General features: G+C 46.5%; 1 pseudogene; it reads right to left on the reverse strand.

Annotated features, from left to right (window-relative positions):
* Positions 1-18,330: 18,330 nt before the first annotated feature.
* LOC147526220 (endogenous retrovirus group K member 8 Gag polyprotein-like) lies at positions 18,331-20,443 on the reverse strand (annotated as a pseudogene).
* Positions 20,444-21,117: the final 674 nt, after the last annotated feature.

The following is a 21,117-nucleotide window of genomic DNA, read 5'->3' on the forward strand; positions in this document are numbered from 1 at the left end:
CTTGGGGAACTCGGGGAGAGCCCCGCTCCTGGGGCGCCCACCGGGCCGAGTTCACCCAGAAAGGACTGAAATCTAAGAGAAACGGCCACACAGATAAGAGGTCAGTGAAGATGGAACGGAACAACGTGTGCCGCGGCTGAGTCCTCCTTGCGAGCGGCCCCTTGTAACAAGTCCTCGGTGGAGCAAGCAGATTCCCACTCGCAGCCCGTGGATGACCCACGTCGAGAAGAGAGATGCCAGAGCCTGAGTACGGTACGCATCTAGAATCCGTGAGATGACCCCCCGCCGATGGGGAGGTGTTTCGTTAAAGGAGATGCCTGAGCCTGAGACTATTGTGAATCATGGGCACAGGTCGAGGCGCATTTTACGCATTTTACGCATTTAAAATCTCTATGGAGACGCATTTAAGGTCGGTATGACGACCCACGCTGGAGCACATTTAAAGTTTGTTGATGACCCACGCCAGAGCGAGTGGCTACAGCTACTTAAAAGCCCAGGACTGGTAAAGCCCGCATTTGGGGCAAATCCGATGGGGTAAGGATTTGCCCCCCCAGCGGGTAGGATTCACGCTTTCGCCGTGAGTAGGGGATCCACTGGAGCAAGGGACAATGGTGTAAGGACTCCTTTTCCTTTAAGAGAAGCGGCAGTAACAACTTGGAATGAACTGACCTGCACTCCCCCATTCCCTGCCCCCCTGCGCCGCTGGGGGGAGGAGGAGGTAGAGCCGGAAAGAAGAAGCAAAGGGGGATGAGTGGTGTTTTTAAGACCTGGCCTTGTTTTCTTGTTATTCTCTCAAGTAACCGTTTTTGTGTGCTTTTCTCTTTCTAGGTAGCTGTTAATAAATAGTTTTGCTTTAAGAAAACAGCCTCTTTTGCCCGGGACCGTGGTTGGTGGGTGCTCCTCTGTTCCTGTCTCGATCCTCAGCTCTTTTATTACATTTTTCTCTCCTCTCCATTTTACTGGACTGGGAGAGCTGCGTGGGTTTAGTTGCCGGATCGGCCTAACCCACAACACTCCTAAAACAAGATTTGGAAGAAGGAAGATCTGAGCTAAATTAGGATAAGGGATTTTTTTTTTTTCCCAAAAGAGAAACCTTACCCAAAGAAAAAAAAAAAAGGAAATAGGCCCAGAAAAAAACAGAAGTGCAGGAAACAAAAGCAGAAGTGTGTAGGTAAGGATTAGAAGAAATACCTGGAAGCACAAAGCGATTTTCCTGTAGAAAAGAGGAGCTGTAGGCAGTGAAAGGCAGAGATTTGCGAAGGTCCCTGATGGTGACTGGCTGGCTTTAACTTGACAACCATCAGTTTGGGCAAAGGCTCTTGGAAAGAAAATGTAAATTCGCAAAAAAAAAAGAGAGGCAGAGTGTTACTCAAGGCAAGTCTGGGAACTCCTGGTCTTCTGCAAACGTCTTCTCATCAGGAGCACACTTTCTGTAGAAGTAGGTGGTATTGGCTGATAAGAGAGCAAAAGATTGTTTATCTCCCCTGACAGTTTAAAAAGTTTTAACAAGGTGTTTGGCATAGCCGTTGGAATTTGGATTGTCGAGGGGGCAGATAAAGGATGTCAAACACTACAAATTCGAAATAACCACTCGCGTTTGTGAGTACCCGCTGCGTTTTGGTTACTACCTGTTGTCGGGTCTTTATTCTCAATAAATGAATTTCTTCTGAAACAGCAGTGAGAACGAGGGAGGAAGGTAACGGTGGGGAGGAGAATCATACCTAAACGACATCAACGTGTCCTTCTCTGGGTCGCTGTGTGCTTCATGCTTATTTGGATATGGAAATGGGGATCTGGTTCTTTGTGTTGATTCAAAAGTGGCAACGGTCAAGGTAGGGAGTGGACAAGAAGTTAAAAAAAAACAGATTATCAGTGGTGGAGCACTGTGGGCTCAGTGGGGGAATGGATTAGTACCCCACAGGTCTGCTCTGGAAGATGAAAGTAACTTGGGAAATTAGCAACTATCACTTTTATAGAAAATAAAAGTGGTTTAAAAGAGAATTGGGATAAATTCTGCAGACAATAATACTCTGCACCAGGACTCTCCAGGGGAAGAGTCTCGCTCTGCTGTGTGTGTGTGTTTACAACAGCAGCGATTTGCCTAGCCCCTATTTTTTGTGCCATTCAGATCCCTTAAACCCTTTACGTTATTTTCTATATTGGAAATATATCCAATTGTCCAGTATATCCAATTATCTCCTTTGGCAGAAATACTTCTTTCTCTGTCACATGCTTTATTATGCTGGAAGACATGTCTCGGGGGTGATTTTTATGGGAGCGGAGGGTGATCAGGGGAACGCTGTGTATCGCCGCCATGGAGCAGAAGCGCGTGGTGGGAACTCTGCCCAGTCCCTCTGTGGGGACCTCGGGCTGCTCCATTAACTTCTTAACTTCTTAACACTGGAAGTTTTGTGCCAAAAGCTATTCCTAGCACTTACCTATTTATGTAATACGTTCACATTTTCTTAATTAGGATGCTATCTATCCAAACTAATCAATCTATTAATGGTGTTTATAGGACAACCAGTATCACAGGGTGAGTAGTGTCTTGCGTCTTGTACCTTTGCGATGCTATGGAACGTTTCACAGCTACATCACTGGTACACAATCATCTTTGCCAGAGCATCTGCTCTTTATTTTTTATATCTTTGAGGTTATTTTTCAGGCTTTTTCATCCTTCCTAATTGTTTGTTCTTCTTTGTTGGGTTTTTCTAATCAGAGTGTCGTGGGTTAGGTTGAAAGCTTCCTCCCACACACAGCCGGTCACTCCCCCCTCCCCCACCCCCAGGAATGAGGGAGAGAATTAAAGGATAAACGGGGAAACCCACGGGTTGAGATAAGAATGATTTTAATACAGATGATCTAATACACAGTATAGATGCTCACCACCCCCTCGTATGCGAAGCCCGTCTCGTCTCGAAGCTGCAATCCCGGACGAACGCGAGGCCCCGAAATAGAGAGGGGCAGAGAGGGAGAGAGAGAGAAAAGAAAGAAAAAAACCAGCAGAGCAACAGCGCAGCAAACGCAAAAGAGCAAAAGTGCAAAAGAGCAAAAGCGCAAAAAGCCCCTCTTCCCGGCTGACCCTCGCTTTTATACTGGGCATGACGCTGCATGATATGGAATACTAATTGGCCAGTTTGGCCCTCAATCTTAAGTTCCACACAAATCACAAGGGGAATCGTGTCCCCCTTGTCCCATCTATGCTCCCCCCTTATCCCGCCGTGCTTCTGCACTCCGGCACACTGAAAAGTCCTTGGCAGCTTGTTATCAGCGTTCTTCTCAGAGTGAGCCTCTGAGTAAAACCAAAACACGGAGCTCTTCTAACTGTTAAAAAAAAACCTCTGTCCCAGCTAAAACTAGGACAGTATCCACCCCTTATTCCATACCATGCACGTCATGCTCAAACCTTACATATATACTATTCCCTTAGCCATGGGTCATCCCTCCAAAATGTGTCTTCATCTGTTGTAGTAGTCTCTCAGGGCAGGAAAGATGACGTGGAATTCGCTCAGTCGGTAGAACGGATGACATGTAGTCTTTGTTGCGTGTGGCGCCTGGAGCTCGTAGTTGGTGTATCCAGCCAATGTCTGCAGGTTGAAGATGTTGATCTCAAAGAAGTTGCTGGGTGTTCAGAATCGGTTCTGATTCTGATGAAGTTCATTCTTCATTAACCTGGATGATTCTTAATATAATGGCATTAGTACAATGTGACAACCATAGCAATGATGGTATGCAGGGACAGGGTTATTCAGCAATTAATATCACACAATTCAATTCATTTTATCATCTATTTTCACCCAACATCAAATCCCCTTGAGGTACACATCGGACTTCCCCGTCCTTTTGCATCACCCACCAAGTGCACCCAGGTCCCTGAGCAAAAGCAATCCCACGAATGGGTTTACCTTTACGCGAGGCAGGAATAACCCAAACTGCCTTCCCGAGTATATTCCTCATGTGCACTACAGGGACTTTATCTCCTTCTACAGTACGTAGAAGTTCTGATTGCGCAGGACCAGCTCGATTGGCAGATCCTCTAGTGTTGACTAACCAGGTGGCTTTTGCTAAATGCGTATCCCAATGTTTGAAGGTTCCACCACCCATTGCTTTCAGCGTGGTTTTTAGCAATCCATTATATCGTTCAATCTTCCCAGAAGCTGGTGCATGATAGGGGATGTGATATAACCACTCGATGCCATGCTCTTTGGCCCAGATGTCTATAAGATTGTTACGGAAATGAGTCCCGTTGTCCAACTCAATTCTTTCTGGGGTGCCATGCCGCCACAAGACTTGCTTTTCAAGGCCCAAGATAGTGTTCCGGGCGGTGGCATGGGGCACAGCATAGGTTTCCAGCCATCCAGTGGTCGCTTCCACCATTGTAAGCACGTAACGCTTGCCACTGCGAGTTTGTGGAAGTGTGACATAGTCAATTTGCCAAGCCTCTCCATACTGATATTTCAACCAACGCCCTCCATACCAAAGAGGTTTTAACCGCTTGGCTTGCTTGATTGCAGCACACGTTTCACATTCATGGATCGCCTCTGCAATAGTGTCCATAGTTAGGTCCACCCCTCGATCACGAGCCCATTTGTATGTGGCGTCCCTTCCTTGATGGCCTGAGGCATCATGGGCCCAACGAGCTAGAAATTTTTCACCTTTATGTTGCCAGTCCAGATCCACCTGAGCCACTTTAATCTTGGTGGCCTGATCCACCTGTTGATTGTTTTGATGTTCTTCCGTGGCCCGACTCTTGGGTACATGGGCATCTACATGTCGTACTTTCACAATCAGCTTCTCTACTCGAGCAGCGATGTCTTTCCACAACGGGGCAGCCCAGATGGGTTTACCTCTGCATTGCCAGCTGCTCTGCTTCCATTGCCATAGCCATCCCCACAGGGCATTTGCTACCATCCAAGAGTCGGTATAGAGATAGAGCATTGGCCACTTTTCTCGTTCAGCGATGTCTAAAGCCAGTTGGATGGCTTTCACCTCTGCAAACTGACTTGATTCGCCTTCTCCTTCGGTAGCTTCTGCGACCCGTCGAGTAGGACTCCATACAGCAGCTTTCCATTTTCGATGTTTTCCTACAAGGCGACAGGATCCGTCAGTAAACAGACCGTATTTCTTCTCATTGTCTGATAGTTCATTATAAGGTGGAGCCTCCTCAGCACGTGTCACCTCCACCTCCTCTGGTGACATTCCAAAGTCTTTACCTTCAGCCCAGTTAGTCATCACTTCCAAAATTCCTGGGTGATTGAGGTTTCCTATCCGAGCTCTTTATGTGATCAGCGCGATCCACTTGCTCCATGTGGCATCAGTTGCGTGATGTGTAGACGGGACGCTCCCTTTGAACATCCAGCCGAGCACTGGCAATCGGGGTGCCAGGAGCAACTGTGCTTCCGTCCCAATCACTTCAGAAGCAGCTCGGACTCCTTCATATGCTGCTAGTATCTCTTTTTCAGTTGGAGTATAGTTGGCTTCGGATCCTTTGTATCCTCGACTCCAAAACCCAAGAGGTCGACCTCGCGTCTCCCCTGGCGCTTTTTGCCAGAGACTCCAGGTAGGACCATTCTCCCCAGCTGCAGTGTAGAGCATGTTTTTGACATTTTGTCCTGTCCGTACCTGTCCCAGGGCTACCGCATGGACTATTTCTTTTTTAATTTGTTCAAAGGCTTGTTTTTGCTCTGGGCCCCATTCAAAATTATTCTTCTTCCGGGTTATTTGATAAAGGGGTTTTACAATCTGGCTGTAATCTGGAATATGCATTCGCCAGAAACCCACAATGCCTAAGAAAGCTTGTGCTTCCTTTTTGTTGGTTGGTGGGGACATAGCTGTTATTTTATTAATCACGTTCATCGGAATCTGACGACGCCCATCTTGCCATTTTATTCCCAAAAACTGAATCTCCTGTGCAGGTCCCTTGACTTTACTCTGTTTTATGGCAAAGCCTGCTTTCAGAAGGATTTGGATTATCTTTTCACCTTTCTCAAAAACTTCTTCTGCTGTGTTGCCCCATACAATGATGTCATCAATGTATTGCAAATGTTCTGGGGCATCACCCTGTTCCAGTGTGGTCTGGATCAGTCCATGGCAAATAGTGGGGCTGTGTTTCCACCCCTAGGGCAGTCGATTCCAGGTATACTGTATGCCCCTCCAAGTGAAAGCAAACTGTGGCCTGCATTCCGGTGCCAAAGGAATTGAGAAAAACGCATTAGCGATATCAATTGTAGCGTACCACCTGGCTGCCTTTGACTCCAATTCATACTGAAGTTCCAGCATATCTGGCACGGCAGCACTCAATGGTGGTGTAACTTCATTCAAGCCACGATAGTCTACCGTCAGCCTCCACTCACCATTGGACTTATGTACAGGCCATATAGGGCTGTTAAAAGGGGAGCGGGTCTTTGTGATGACTGCTTGACTCTCCAGTTGATGAATCAAATTATGGATAGGAATTAGAGAGTCTCGGTTGGTACGATATTGCTGTCGGTGCACTGTTGTATTAGCAATTGGCACCTGTTGTTCTTCGACCCTCAGTAACCCCACAGCAGAAGGGTCCGTCCAGATAATCTATGCCAAGGATGCACGGTGCTTCTGGGCCAGTTACAATAGGGTGTTTTTGCCACCGCTCTCCAGTTAGACTCACTTCAGCCTCTAACACAGTCAGTTGTTGAGACCCCCTGTCATGGTTTGATGTGGAGGGGTGGGTGGTTCTGGTGGCAGGAGAGGGATTTTGCTCCCTGCGACCTCCCCGGTTTTGGATCCGGGTTAGGCTTAGTTCTGGCCACCGGATCAGACTGCCATCCCCCTCGGGGTTGAGCCAATAGGGCGCCTCTGCGAATTGCCCTATTTAAGTCAGGACAAGGGAACCGGAAAAGGTGCTTCGCCCAGGATCGAGCAGAGAAGGGAGGAGGGCACTGCCCCTGCTCCCTGGCTCCCGGCCGGGCGGCTGCCTGCGTCGGGCCGGCGCCGCCCACGGAGAATGGCGGCGGCGGAGCCAGCTGGGGAATTCGGGGGCACCCCACTCCCAGGGTGCCCACTGGGCTGAGTTCACCTGGAGAGGACTGAGATCTGAGAGAAACAGCTGCATCGACAGCAGGTCAGTGAGGATGGAGCGGGAGGAGGTGTGCCGGAGCCGAGTTTCCCCTGCGGCTGATGGTGAGATAGCAGGCTGCCCCCCTGCAACCAGGACGGCCTCGGTGGAGCAGCGACCCACTCGCAGCCCGTGGGGAGAAGATGCCTGAGCCCGAGGATGGTCGTGTTGGGGGCACGGCAAGGCAGAAAGGCATCTGGAGTCTTCGTGACGACCCACGCCGGAGCGAGTGGCTACAGCTCCCTAAGTACCCGAGACTGTGGTATAGCCCACACCGGAGCAATCTGTGGGGAAGGATTGTTTCCAGTGGGCTGGACTCACGTTGGAGAAATTTGTGGATTTTTCCTCGTGGGTAGGGGATCCATTGGAGCAGGGGAAAAGGGTGTAAGGACTCCTTCTCCTTTAAGAAAGAAGCAGCAGTAACAGCACGGAATGAACTGACCTGCACTCCCCCAGTCCCTGCCCCCTGTGCTGCTGGGGGGAGGAGGTAGAGCCGGGAGGAAAAGGAAGGTGGGGGGGGGGGAAGGTGTCGGTTTTAATATCTGGTTTTGTTTCTTTCTGTCCTCTCAAGTAATCGGTTTTTATTTCCCTTTGTCCTTCTAAGTAATCATTAATAAACTGTTTTGCTTTGAGAAAAGCGCTGCCTGTTTTGCCCAGGACCATGGTTGGTGGGTGCTCCCTCTGTTCTTGCCTCAACCCTCAGTCCTTTTGTTTTTTTTCCTCTCCTCTCTACTTTATTGGAGAAGGAGAGACTGTGTGAGTTTTAGTTGCTGGATCAGCCTAAAACCACGACACCCCCCCTGTCACTCCAGAAATACAGATGGATTCTGCCCCTCTAAAGTTCGACGGTATCAAGGTGCATTGGGCACCAGTATCCACTAAAGCCCTATACTTTCTGGGGCATGATGTGCCAGGCCACCGAATCCACACAGTCCAGTAAACTCGATTATCCCTTTCCTCCACCTGGCTGGAGGCAGGGCCCCTCTAATGCCTGTTATCATATTCATCAGAGGAATCAGCAGGATTAGAGTCAGGGTGGCTAGGAGGATCAGCCCTCCCATTTTGACTAGTGGACTGCTCACTGTACACTGGGGCAACAGCTGTCCTAGAGGAATTGGAGAAAGTTCTATTCCTGTTGGTTCTTCCTCCCAACTGGCGTACCCTGGCCTCTAAAGCGGAGGTGGGTTTTCCATCCCACCTTCTCATGTCTTCTCCATGATCACGGAGGTAGAACCACAGCTCACCCCGTGATCTGTACCGTCTCTCTTGTTTCTGTCGAGGAGGGTAACGCCTGGTTCTGACAGCTGAAATTCTAGAATGTTCAGGTGGTGGGAAATCTACTTTTTCTCTTAATTCTCGGACCTCTTCAGACAGCTTTTCCACAGCTGCAACACAGGTTCATATAGAAGTATTATCATCATATTGTCGGAGGTAGGTGACCAGATTACCTACGGATAGTGGTGCTTCATCGTCCCCGAAGTCCATTATTGCCAATGCGGTGGAATATGCTGCTGGTGCCGTCCGTAGAATCTTTTGCCACATTGGTTGTGTGCACCAGACGTCATCTGGATCTTCGCATCTTGGTCCGCTTCTCGAGTCAAGATAAAACAACTCTCGCACAGCCAGTTCTCTCAGACACTGAATAGCTTTCTCTATGTTGGTCCACTTGCTTACGTTACATGGCACCTCGTCCTTGTAGGGATACCTTTCCTTTATAGCTGCCAGGAGTCGTCTCCAGAGGCTGCGGACTTGTGTCTGCCTTCCAATTGCTTTATCAATGTCTCCATCCATAGCAAGGGCTCCTAGCTGCCTGGCTTCGTTACCATCTAACTCCAGACTATTAGCTCCCATGTCCCAGCATCTGAGCAATCAAGTGACAATGGGCTCACCTCTAAGACGGCCATAATCTTTTCGAATATCTCACAGCTCGCTCATTTTTAGAGATCAGGTGGTTATCGTCTCATCTATGATGTCACTCCTCCTCCATTGAGATTTTCTCTGGGGCAAAACAGAACGCTCCCGCTTCATTTCTCGTGATAGCCCTTGGTCGCTCTTCATCATCATCCTCTCCTCTGCGTTCTGACTTTCGCACACATTTTCTCAGTTGCTCTTCCTCCAATCATTGTGATGGCCCTGGTTGCTTTTCTTTGTTTGCTTGTTGTGATGGCCCTGATTGCTCTTCCTCATTTGGTTGTTGTGATGGCCCTGATTGCTCTTCTTCATGTAACTTCTGTATACATTTTCTTTTCCTTACAGGGGAAACTGATGTTGCTCACCAGCCTGGGCTGCGGCAGCAAGGACACTGTTGCATCCTCTACAGCCAGGAGGAAATGGCCTGCCTTTTGTAGGCAGGATAGGTACCTTGAGTTGAGTAGTAATTAGTAGTTCATTATCTCAACTCAGTCCAGCTGGGTAAGAATGATTGGTGCCATAATTCCCCCTTTTTGTTTTACCATTTTTTGTTTTCACAAAGGCTTTATGGGTGAGCAGAGACCCGGCCCATTCATCCAACTCCAGCACACTTCCCTCCCACGAATACCACAACGGGGCTTGCGGCTTTACCTTCTTCTCCGAAGGACTCTCGCTCAAGCTCCCAGCTCCGGCTCTTTTGGCTCGGGCTCTTTTGGCTTGGGCTCTCGGCTCGGTGAGGGAGCCGGGGCTTCCCAGGGTCTCACAGATGTATCACATCGGGGTCACCAGTTTTTGCTCACCGGCCTGGGCTACAGCACCAAGGACACTGTTGCATCCTCCACAGCCAGGAGGAAATGGCCTGCCTCTTGTAGGAAGGATAGGTACCTTGAGTTGATTAGTAATTAGTATTAGTTCATTATCTCAACTCAGTCCAGCTGGGTAAGAATGATTGGTGCCATAAACTGATACTGTTGTAGTCTGAGTAGCTATAGTGCTTGTCATGGGAGTCGAGATGGCAAGCACAATAACGCGAGAAATAAACTGATATACACCCCTAAATGGCCGATTAACTTTGAATATATATATAATTAAACATATATTCAGGAGACCTTGCAGGACAATCAAACCTGTTAAATTATTGCAACGATCTTCGGCATTATCAAAATCAATGTAAGCTTTTGTGAATGAAAAGTCACCGGTATAATTGGTGATGACATCTGCCAGGTGACGCTCAAAATTAATAAACGAGCTCCACATCACCATCCCCCTCTGCACCGCCGAATACAAAGACTGGGCCGGTCCCAGCACCGATGATCTTATCAGTGTTACACCGTACAGTATAGCAAAACCCTTAATTACCGATAACATACTTTTCATGCCGGTCCAACACCCAGAGCCAGAAAACCGCATAAACATTCCGCCTAACATCATATAAGGTAAATGAGGCAATAAATTCTACATGTCCGGTAACATGTATGCAAGCATAACAAACAGCATTCCAGCCAGCAACATTGTTATCTCAACCCCTTCGTACCCCACGTTGGGCGCCAATTAAGATTGTTGTGGGTTAGGCCGCTCCGGCAACCAAACCGCCCCCCCACAGTCGTTGACTCACCCTCCCCCAGCCCCAGGGATGAGGGAGAAAATTAAAGGATAAATGGGATACCCATGGGTTGAGATAAGAACAATTTAATACAGATGATTTAATACACAGTGTAGATACTCACCACCCCTTCGTATGCAAAGCCCGTCTCGTCCCGAAGCTGCAATCCCAGACGAACACGAGGCCCCGAAATAGAGAGGGGCAGAGAGAGATAGTACTTCGAAAGTGGGAGTACTGGGAGAGAAAAAAAAAAAAAAGCAATAGAGGAAAAGCGCAGCAAGCGCAAAAGAGCCAAAGTGGAGAAAGAGCCAAAGCGCAAAAGCCCTTCTTTCCAGCTGACCCTCACTTTTATGCTGGGCATGACGCTGCATGATATGGAATACTAATTGGCCAGTTTGGCCCTCAATCTTAAGTTCCACCACAAATCACAAGGGGAATCGTGTCCCCCTTGTCCCGGCTATGCTCCCCCCTTATCCCGCCGTGCTTCTGCACTCCAGCACACTGAAAAGTCCTTGGAGTCTCACGTCCAACCACAAACATCAGCTTGCTATCAACATTCTTCTCAGAGTGAGCCTCTGAGTAAAACCAAAACACGGAGCTCTTCTAGCTGCTAAAAAGAAGAGCTAACACTGTCCCAGCTAAAACCAGAACACATGCCCTTGTAAAAAGTCCCTCTCCAGCTTTCTTGTAGATCCCCTTGAAGTACTGGAAGGCTGCTAGAAGGTCTCCGTGGAGCCTTCTCTTCTTCAGGCTGAACAACCCTGTCTTCATAGCAGAGGTGCTCCAGCCCTCTCATCATCTTTGTGGCCTCCTCTGGACATGCTCCAACAGCTCCATGTCCTTCTGATGTTGGAGGACCCAGAGCTGAAGGCAGCACTGCAGGTGGGGTCTCAGGAGAGCAGAGTAGAGGGGCAGAACTCCCTCCCTCAACCTGCTGCCCACGCTGCTTTGGATGCAGCCAAGGACACAGTTGTCTTTCTGGGCTGCCAGCGCACATTGCCGGCTCATGGTGAGCTTCTCCTCACCCAACACCCCCAAGTCCTTTTCCTCAGGGCTGGTCTCAATCCATTCTCCGCCCAGCCTGTCCTTGTGCTTGGGATTGCCCCGACCCATGTGCAGGACCTTGCACTTGGCCTTGTTGAACTTCATGAGGTTCACATGGACCCACCTCTCCAGCCTGTCCAGGTCCCTCTGGATGGCATTCCTTCCCTCCAGCGTGTCACTGTTTTCTCCAGAACATTGATATCAGACTGAGACGTTCGAAGAACCGCAGAAAACTCACCCTGTTGATGTTTTATACTGTCCTTATTCCCCCTGATCTGTCAGAAGTCACCATTTTTCACCATTTACATATAAAACCTTATTTCGAATTTGAAATAATGTAACTTTCAAGTCCATTTATTTTGTATGATTTATTAAGAAAGTACATCAGTATCACCAAACTAATTATCATAGGCAAATGACTTGTCATAAAAGAAATGTACCTAGTGAAAAAGTTAATAGTTCTTATTTAAATTCTTGATTCCTCTTCTTTGCCTGTAGTTACTTCCAGATGCGTGAATGAATATGATTAATAGGGAAAAGTGAAAATTAAATGAATTTGTTTCAGACTTTTTCCTCCACAACAACCCTTTATTCTGCAACCTTTATTCTAAGATAAAGGACTGCAGAAGATCCAATTTTTATACTTAAATATTTATTTTTCTTGCATAGATGGACATTTAGAAACTCAATCTAAAGCCCCATAGAATATTGCAGCTTTTAATAACTAATAAAGTTCCTTGGAAAGAAGTCTTTTGAACAAAGAATTTTAAGGGAGGAGGGAGAATGTTTAAAATATTGTGGTGAGTATGTTGCAAATGTTGGGGTCTATTAGTTTTCTGACAAGTTATTTTTGTATCACAGTTAAAGAAAATTATTGTTCTTGCCATGGTCATAAAATAAACTGCATAAATAGCTAACAATATATTTTTCCATCTAAGTTGTTTTATTTTTTGCTTTACTCTGCATTTCCTCTTATCCCAACTTTCTCTCTCCTTTATAACCCAAATTCCTTATTCCTCTTTTGTCAACTCTAAGTCTCCATCTTTTTTTTTTTTCCTGATCATTTACCAGCTCCAGTTTTGGAGCCACTTGATTCCAGCTTATCCTTGGGAAGCGAGATAACAGAACAACGCTCTGTGTCCTGCAGCATCCAATCAAACCAGATTTGCCTATTTTTTAACGGACTACATGCAAACTGATATTATGGCACCTTGACCTCAAGAATGATCAGTGAAAAGGGTGAGTATCAACTCTATCCATACTATTTGCAGAAGGGCTGTATGTAGCTTATTTCCAACGTGCACAATACTTCACTTAGTTTTCCATCAAATCGTGCATGTGGATGATCCCCCACAGCACCTACTTTAGAGAAAATTGCCACATCTCCGCATACAATGTGCAAACGGGGAAAAAAAAAGAAAAAAAAAGAAAAAAGCTGTTCTCCTTAAAAGAACTTCTTTGTTACAAATGATTTACTCAGCTGCATGGTGCGGAAGCCAGGCTGTCAGTGGGATGATAAAATAGTTCCTACCAGGTAAAGACGTGAACCATAATGTTATATTTGGACCATCAGTGGACGTGAAATATTAATACTCCGGCAGTTCTGAACTCGTATATGGTACTTCTGAAAAATTGGCCAAACACAGGTCAAATAGCAGATACTTTCCTAAATAAATCTCACTGTGGGAATCCGGCTCCATCCATTAACTCACATACAACAAACCTGTAAATATGCTTCAGCATCTGGGCACAAAATTCTCCGCAAAGGCAGTAATAAAATATGTCTTGTTTATATAGATGACTGGATCTTCCTGACTTGCTGTTCTCTACACATTGCAATATTTATGGCATTATCGTTATCTGCATCCTGTAACTAAGACGTAAATCACTTTAAAAGATTGTTCCATTTAAAAAACCCACCCAGTAGCCCAGCACATCATCACTGCAAGGTTGCACTCAAGAATTTAAGTGCATAAAAGCCAGTGTGTTTATTCAGATGGACAGGGTGATATATATGATCTACAGTGTTGTACCTACTCATAAAATAAACACATTATTGCTAAAATGGATTGATGGCCAGTTATTGTCATCTGGTGAACTTGAGTTTGATGTGGATAATCATGGGCATAAGCTGAATTCTAACATTCCCAAGCACTGAGAATAAGGCTTTTGAGCTGTCAGGTTATTGTACTCTGTAGATGCTGCAAGTGATTTTCTTCAAGAAGAGCCAAAGTTTTCAGATTCTCGGCATTGGAGGCCAAAGACATAGGAGGAGGAATCACAGAATCACAGAATCACAGAATGTTAGGGATTGGAAGGGATCTCAAAGGGTCATCTAGTCCAATCCCTCTGCCGGAGCAGGGCCACCTAGATCAGATCACCCGCGTCCAGGCGGGTTTTGAACATCTCCAGAGAAGGAGACTCCACAACCTCTCTGGGAAGCCTGTTCCAGTGTTCTGTTACCCTTACTGGGAAGAAGTTCTTCCTCATGTTTAAGCGGAACCTCCTATGTTCCAGCTTATATCCATTTCCCCTTGTCCTATCATTGGATGCCACTGAGAAGAGCCTGGCTCCATCCTCATGACAGTCACCCTTTACATATTTGTAAGTGTTGCTGTATGTCGCTGTTGAGACGGACACGACATACACAGGTTCAAGCAGTGTTGATTTATTATATAATTAATTAATCCCCCCTTGCAAGTTCCAGCACACCTTGATACTAATTCTAGCAGTGCACGCGACATAAGCAATTAGGTGGTTGGTTAGCTACAGCTGTTCACGCGCCTTAGCCTAATACATGATTGGTGATCACGCACTCTACATAACTTAAGCCAAATTCATTACATCACACAATTAGTGCAAAAACACAGTCCAGTCTCTTATCATGCAGTTCCTCTTTATCTTACGATTCCCTGGCTCTCCCAGGCACCTGCAAGTTGTTTTCCACTTCTGTTCAGGGAGTTTTCATATCTGCAGGGGTACACAGCAATTTCTTCAAGGCCAGTTTCTTCATCTTCTGTCCTGGGATCCGCGGACCAGCCGTAGTTCCCACAATTCCCCTTTTTTGTATTTGTGCTAAAAGAAATTGCTCTGACAGCTTGCTGCAGGGCCCTTTGCAGCAAACTGTCCAGAGAGGGCAATATTAATAACACAACTACAACAACGATCAAAATCAGCAACCTTGTTTTTAGCAATGATAACAACCAGCTGGGCAATACCCATCCTCTGAGCAATTTATTCAGCCAGTCCCATACAAAACCACTTCCCTCAAAATCTTCACATCTATCTCCTTGCACTAACAATAAAAGACAAACAATTGCAGCTCTATTTTGCAGTGTAGCATGCCTAACACTATCAGCATCAGTTAATAAATCACTCAATACTATTGACGTAGCGTTGGCTTGCTTACTCAGCCAACGTCCATCCTTCAACAAGATCAGCTTTCCACCACAGGCCGGACACAACGAGCAGGAACCCACCGGGGGCCACCATCTGTCGAGACACAAGCATACCCTCGACCCCAAGTTATCAGATCATAGGGATCAGACCACTGACCTGTCTGTAGATCCCGAACCCTAACTTTGGCTCCTGGGGACATCCCACAGGTGGTGGTTAGTGAGCCAAAGTGACGTATTATCGGGGGTTCCTGAGAATCATCAGAGACCTGTAAAAAATTCAGGACATACATAGCTTTGTTCAGTCGAGCCTCTGGAGGCTCCCCTGCCATTCCCCCTTTTTGTTTTTGCAGAAGCTGTTTTAATGTACCGTGAGCACGTTCAACAATACCTTGTCCAGTGGGAGAATGAGGAATACCAGTAACATGAGTCACACCCCACAGCTGTAAAAATGAATTAACCTTTTGAGATACATAAGCTGGACCATTATCCGTTTTTATCTGATGCGGGACTCCAGCAATAGAAAAAGCCCGCTGCCAATGGCGAATGGCATCTTTGGCAGTTTCTCCCGCATGAGCAGTAGCAATGATGACCGAAGAAAACGTATCAATAGATACATGGACAAATTTTAATCTGCCAAATTCAACAATATGAGTAACATCTGTTTGCCAGATCTGGAGGGCCCGTAACCCTCTAGGGTTGGTCCCATAGTAGTGAGGGACATGTTGGTCTTGACAGTCAGGGCATGCAGCAACAATAGCACGAGCCTCAGCATTGGACAAGCGAAATTGTCGTCTCAGGGCTCGATAACCCTGATGAAAAAATTGATGAGAAGCAATAGCTTGTTGTTTAATGTTTGGAGTAGGTCCCATTGCTACGCCTGATACTAGTGCATCTGCTCTTGCATTTCCTTCCACCAAAAAACCAGGGAGGTTCGTATGACTCTTAATATGTAATACATAATAAGGAGAATGTCACTTTTGAATTTCAGTCCATAATAGTTTTAAAATTCCAAAAAGTTTTTCTTGAGTAACATGGCTAAGGACAGCCTTGTCTAACCGTTGCACTAACCCAGCCACATAGGCCGAATCAGTAACAACATTAACAGGACCAGAAAATTGCTGAAATACCATAGTCATGGCTCTCAATTCAACAATCTGAGGAGAGCCTTCCTGATGTTCCACTCTGTTCTGCCATTGATGTCCATCATATCAGGCAATGGCAGCCTTCCCTGTTTTTCCTGAACCATCAGTGAACACTGTGGGACCAGGCACAGGGTCAGACTGACTTAATTGTTTTTGTGCAAATCGAATCTGGCCACCCATTTTTATTAATGGATGTGAAGGCAGGTGATAACTAATTTGACCTGTATAATTTGTCATTGCTGCTTGAAGTGCTGAACTGTTGGCAAGGCACCATTCAAAATATTCGCTTTTTACTGGTATTACAATGTTCTCAGGATCTCTTGCCAACAATTCCACACAGCGAGCTCTAGTTTTCATAATAATTTGAGCTAAAAGTTCAAAAAGTCCAGGAGCAGTTTTTTTAGTTTTAAAAGGCAAAAAAGCCCATTCCAAAACATGCAAAGGATCTTGCCAATCAGAATTCCACTGTGCAAGCATTGCAAAAGGTATCAGATCATCTATCAAAACAAACACTTGCACTGATACAGTTAGATCGATTCTCCATACATGTTTCTGCATGATTGCCTGTTCTACCTCTTCAATCACCTGTTTTGCTTCTGGAGTTAGAACTCGTGGTGCAGAAATGTCCGAGTCCCCTTTTAACAGCTCCAGGAGCGGTTGTAATTTGGAAGACGTCAAGTCCAAATAAGGTCGGACCCAATTAATCATCCCTGCTAGTTTTTGTACATCATTCAGGGTTTTTACCTTTATTTGTAACTGAATTGGTTGTGGCATTACCATTTGATCTAACACCTTTATACCCAGGTACAACCATGGCTGCTGGCGTTGCACTTTTTCTGGGGCAATCACCAATCCATGGTATTGTAATGACTTTCGTGCTTCAGCCTCCATTTCAGCCAGCATTACCTGCGAAGGTGCGGCTAGTAAGATATCATCCATATAATGATAACAATACCCTGATGGAAATGCAGCTCGAATAGGACTTAAGGCTTTTGCCACAAACCACTGACAAATAGTGGGTGAATTTTTCATACCTTGTGGTAAAACTTTCCAATGATACCTTTTGGCTGGTTCACTGTTATTCACTGAAGGTACTGTGAATGCAAATTTCTCCATGTCCTGGTTAGCAAGAGGAATAGTAAAAAACCAATCCTTTAAATCCAATATTACAATTTCCCATTGCATTGGAATCATAGTTGGTGAGGGCAACCCTGGTTGCAAGGCCCCCATTGTTGCCATCACCTCATTGATTTTTCTTAAATCATGCAATAAACGCCATTTTCCTGATTTCTTTTTTATCACGAACACAGGTGTGTTCCAGGGACTGTGAGAGGCTTCTATATGTCCTGCTGCCAATTGGTCTTTAACCAGAAGGTGCAGGGCTGTGAGTTTTTCTTGATTGAGGGGCCACTGATCCACCCAAACAGGCTTTTCTGTTAACCATGTTAATGCCAGTGTGGGCTGTGTCACGCCCTGCAGCACAGTGACCCCTGCTAAAAATCCGTTGTAATTCTTACGCCCCATTGTCCAAGGCAGTCCCTGCCCCACAAATTTAAGGGTGCTGCGGTCACATATGGTCTAATAGTGGCCTTCTGTCCCTCAGGGTTACTAATAAGGACAGGCTTGGCGGCCATAAAACTGTTAGCAACTCCCCCAAGACCCACTACTCCCGCATTATTTGACACTAGAGGCCAGGTGGAAGGCCAATTACGCTGTGCAATGATAGTAACATCAGCTCCTGTGTCCAACAAACCCGTTAGTTTTGTCTGCGATGGGGTTGCATGATCCATTGTAAGTGTGCACGTCATTTGTGGTCTCTTGTCAGTGACAGTCTGGGACCAAAAAACAGATGGTTTCCCCGTAGATCCAAATCCGTTGTTGCCACGAACAGTTTGCTCTGTTTTAGGAACACAACTCACAAAGGGCACAAGTTGAGCAATTCGAGTCCCTTTAACAATAGTTACTGGTGGTGTCGCAGTAGATACCATAGCACAGATCTGTCCTGTATAATCAGCATCAATCACTCCTACATGCACTATCAACCCTTGCAAGGTGCCACTTGATCGTCCTATTAACAAAGCACTAAGTCCTTTACCGATTGGTCCCCATGCATCCAAAGGCACTTTGTGAATTTGACAATTATTTATTGTTACTGTGTCGGTGATGGATACATCCATCCCGGCAGCTCCGACTGTCTTTCCTGATAATTTGTCGCATAAGCTTGTGGATTGGTCTGTGGATGCTGCATTGCTCCCACAAAAGGGTTGCCAGGACTGTAGGGCATTTGTGTCTGCGCGCGCCCCCTCGCGCTCTTTTTGACGTTTCCCGGAATTGGCTGACCGGTAGCATAAAACTTTGATCGACATTGTTTAGCAAAATGACCTATTTTTCTACATTTATGGCAAGTAACTGGCACTGAGCCATTAACTTTTTCGGCATTTATTGTCAGCCTTTGGCCTTTCAGTCCTGGGCACTCTGATTTTATATGTCCCAGGTTTCCACATCTATAACACTTCTGCTCCTTAACACGCAAGGCAGCTAGGGCGGTGGCCAGTGCAGTCATTTTATGCTCCACAGACCCGACTTTAGCACACGCAGTAACCATTTCCTCTAAGGAGGGGTCCCCCGGCAATGTCTCAATAACTCTCTGACAGTCAGGGTTGGCGTTATCTCTCGCCAACTGCTTTGTTAACAGGGCTCGCAAACTGTTGTCAAATACTTGTTTTTCTATAGCCCCTTGCAATTTTTCCACAAATTGTAAGAAAGGTTCCCTGACCCCTTGTTTAATTGTTGAATACCTTGCCTTAGGCTCTGCCATTTCTGCCGTGCGCATCAAAGCTTGCATCCCTATTTGCTTAATTTGCACGAGAATTTGGGGATGCCACTGTGCTTGAATTGCCGGATTACTAAATATCTGACCCGTTCCCATCAACACATCAGTACCTACAGCGTGACAAGGGTCACCTTGGGGCAATTGCATATTTTGCAATGCCTGATGATCAGCCTGTTGTCTCCAAACATTCATAAAAACCGAGTGCTGTACTGGCTGAAACATAATTTGAGCCAAATGTTGAAAATCATACGGCACCAATACCTCTAAACTCAATAATCGCAACAATTGTGTCACTGCTGGGGAATTCGGTCCATACTGAGTTACCGCCCTCTGCATATCCTGTATAACTTTCCATGACCACCCCACATGTTGATTGGGCTGATTAGAGCCCGGGAGGGCTAGCTCCACAGGGAATGCACTAGGCCCTCCCCCCACCTCCATCACAGACAGATCTTTATTGACCGGTGTCCCCAGTGTTTCGGTCAAGTCCCAGTCCCCGACCTCCATTGCCTTTTTCCTAACCGCGTCCCAAAATTGTACTGCATTACGCGGCTGAACCGTCACTGTAGCAGGTGGCAACACCCACGACTGTGGTAAGGGAGGCCGATACGGTAGACCCCCCTGTTTTCCCACCCCCTTTGCAGAAACAGAGGGCATCTCAGCAAAATCTGTTACGGAATCCTCCTCCTCGTCACTCTCCGGTAAAGGGGGATATACCTGATCCTGTATTTGTTCGTCCTCTGTCGCCTTAATATCAGAGGAATTCAGTGGAGAAGAAGGGAGAGAGCATGTTTCGATATTAGGTTTTGCGTACTTTTCTTTTGCCTCTTGCAACTGCTGCCAAGGCAACTTATAGGGAGTAAATTTTTCCGCCGCTTTTAGCTGTGCTGCAAGAGATACATACATTCCTGAGGATTTTTCCGTCGCTTTTAGCTGTTCTGCGGGGGATACGTACGCTCCCAGGGAGTCCGGCTCCACTAAATGAGCAGATTTCAGCAACCTTTTTCTCGGCTTAGGCACAGGCGGTAACCTCCCAGCTGAGCTGTCATTCGCTTTAGAAGTCTCTCCCACAACCTCACTTACTGCAGGAGAGGTTATCGGAACAGAGTCCGTCTTATCCTCTGCTTTATCACGCTCAGACTTTAAGTCTTTCAAGGCCTCTAAAAACGATCGCCACGTTGTCAATAAGTCCACAGCTTCTTTTTGCCCACTGGTAGCAGCATCAAATAATTTCTTCCCCAGGGCTTGCCAAACAGGCACACTGAATGCTGTGGCAGAGTTCGCTTCAAGCCCTTGTCGCTGCGCCCACAACAACATTTTTTGGATGTTATTATTAGATACTTTCAGTCCTTTTCTTTTCAATATTAACGTCCACAAAGAATGGACGTCTTCCTCCTCCTTTGTGAGGCTATTTCCCATTATCCCGTTCCCAGCGGCTCACCTGTCCCAGGTGTCAAAGTCTAAGTCGATCCGGATCAATTCGCAGCTTCCCCGCTGCTCTCAAGCTACGCTGGGCTCCGTCTCCACCGCACTTCGCCCTGCGGTCCAAAAGTTCGCGTCCTGGTGAATCACGTCGGGGTCACCAGATGTTGCTGTATGTCGCTGTTGAGACGGACACGACATACACAGGTTCAAGCAGTGTTGATTTATTATATAATTAATTAATCCCCCCTTGCAAGTTCCAGCACACCTTTATACTAATTCTAACAGTGCACGCGACATAAGCAATTAGGTGGTTGGTTAGCTACAGCTGTTCACGCGCCTTAGCCTAATACATGATTGGTGATCACGCACTCTACATAACTTAAGCCAAATTCATTACATCACACAATTAGTGCAAAAACACAGTCCAGTCTCTTATCATGCAGTTCCTCTTTATCTTACGGTTCCCTGGCTCTCCCAGGCACCTGCAAGTTGTTTTCCACTTCTGTTCAGGGAGTTTTCATATCTGCAGGGGTACACAGCAATTTCTTCAAGGCCAGTTTCTTCATCTTCTGTCCTGGGATCCGCGGACCAGCCGTAGTTCCCACAGTAAGCATTAATGAGGTCCCCCCTCAGTCTCCTCTTCTCCAAGCGAAAGAGACCCAGCTCCC

Source organism: Tauraco erythrolophus, chromosome W (assembly GCF_009769465.1).
Source record: "Tauraco erythrolophus isolate bTauEry1 chromosome W, bTauEry1.pri, whole genome shotgun sequence".
In the NCBI taxonomy this organism is placed as follows: domain Eukaryota; kingdom Metazoa; phylum Chordata; class Aves; order Musophagiformes; family Musophagidae; genus Tauraco; species Tauraco erythrolophus.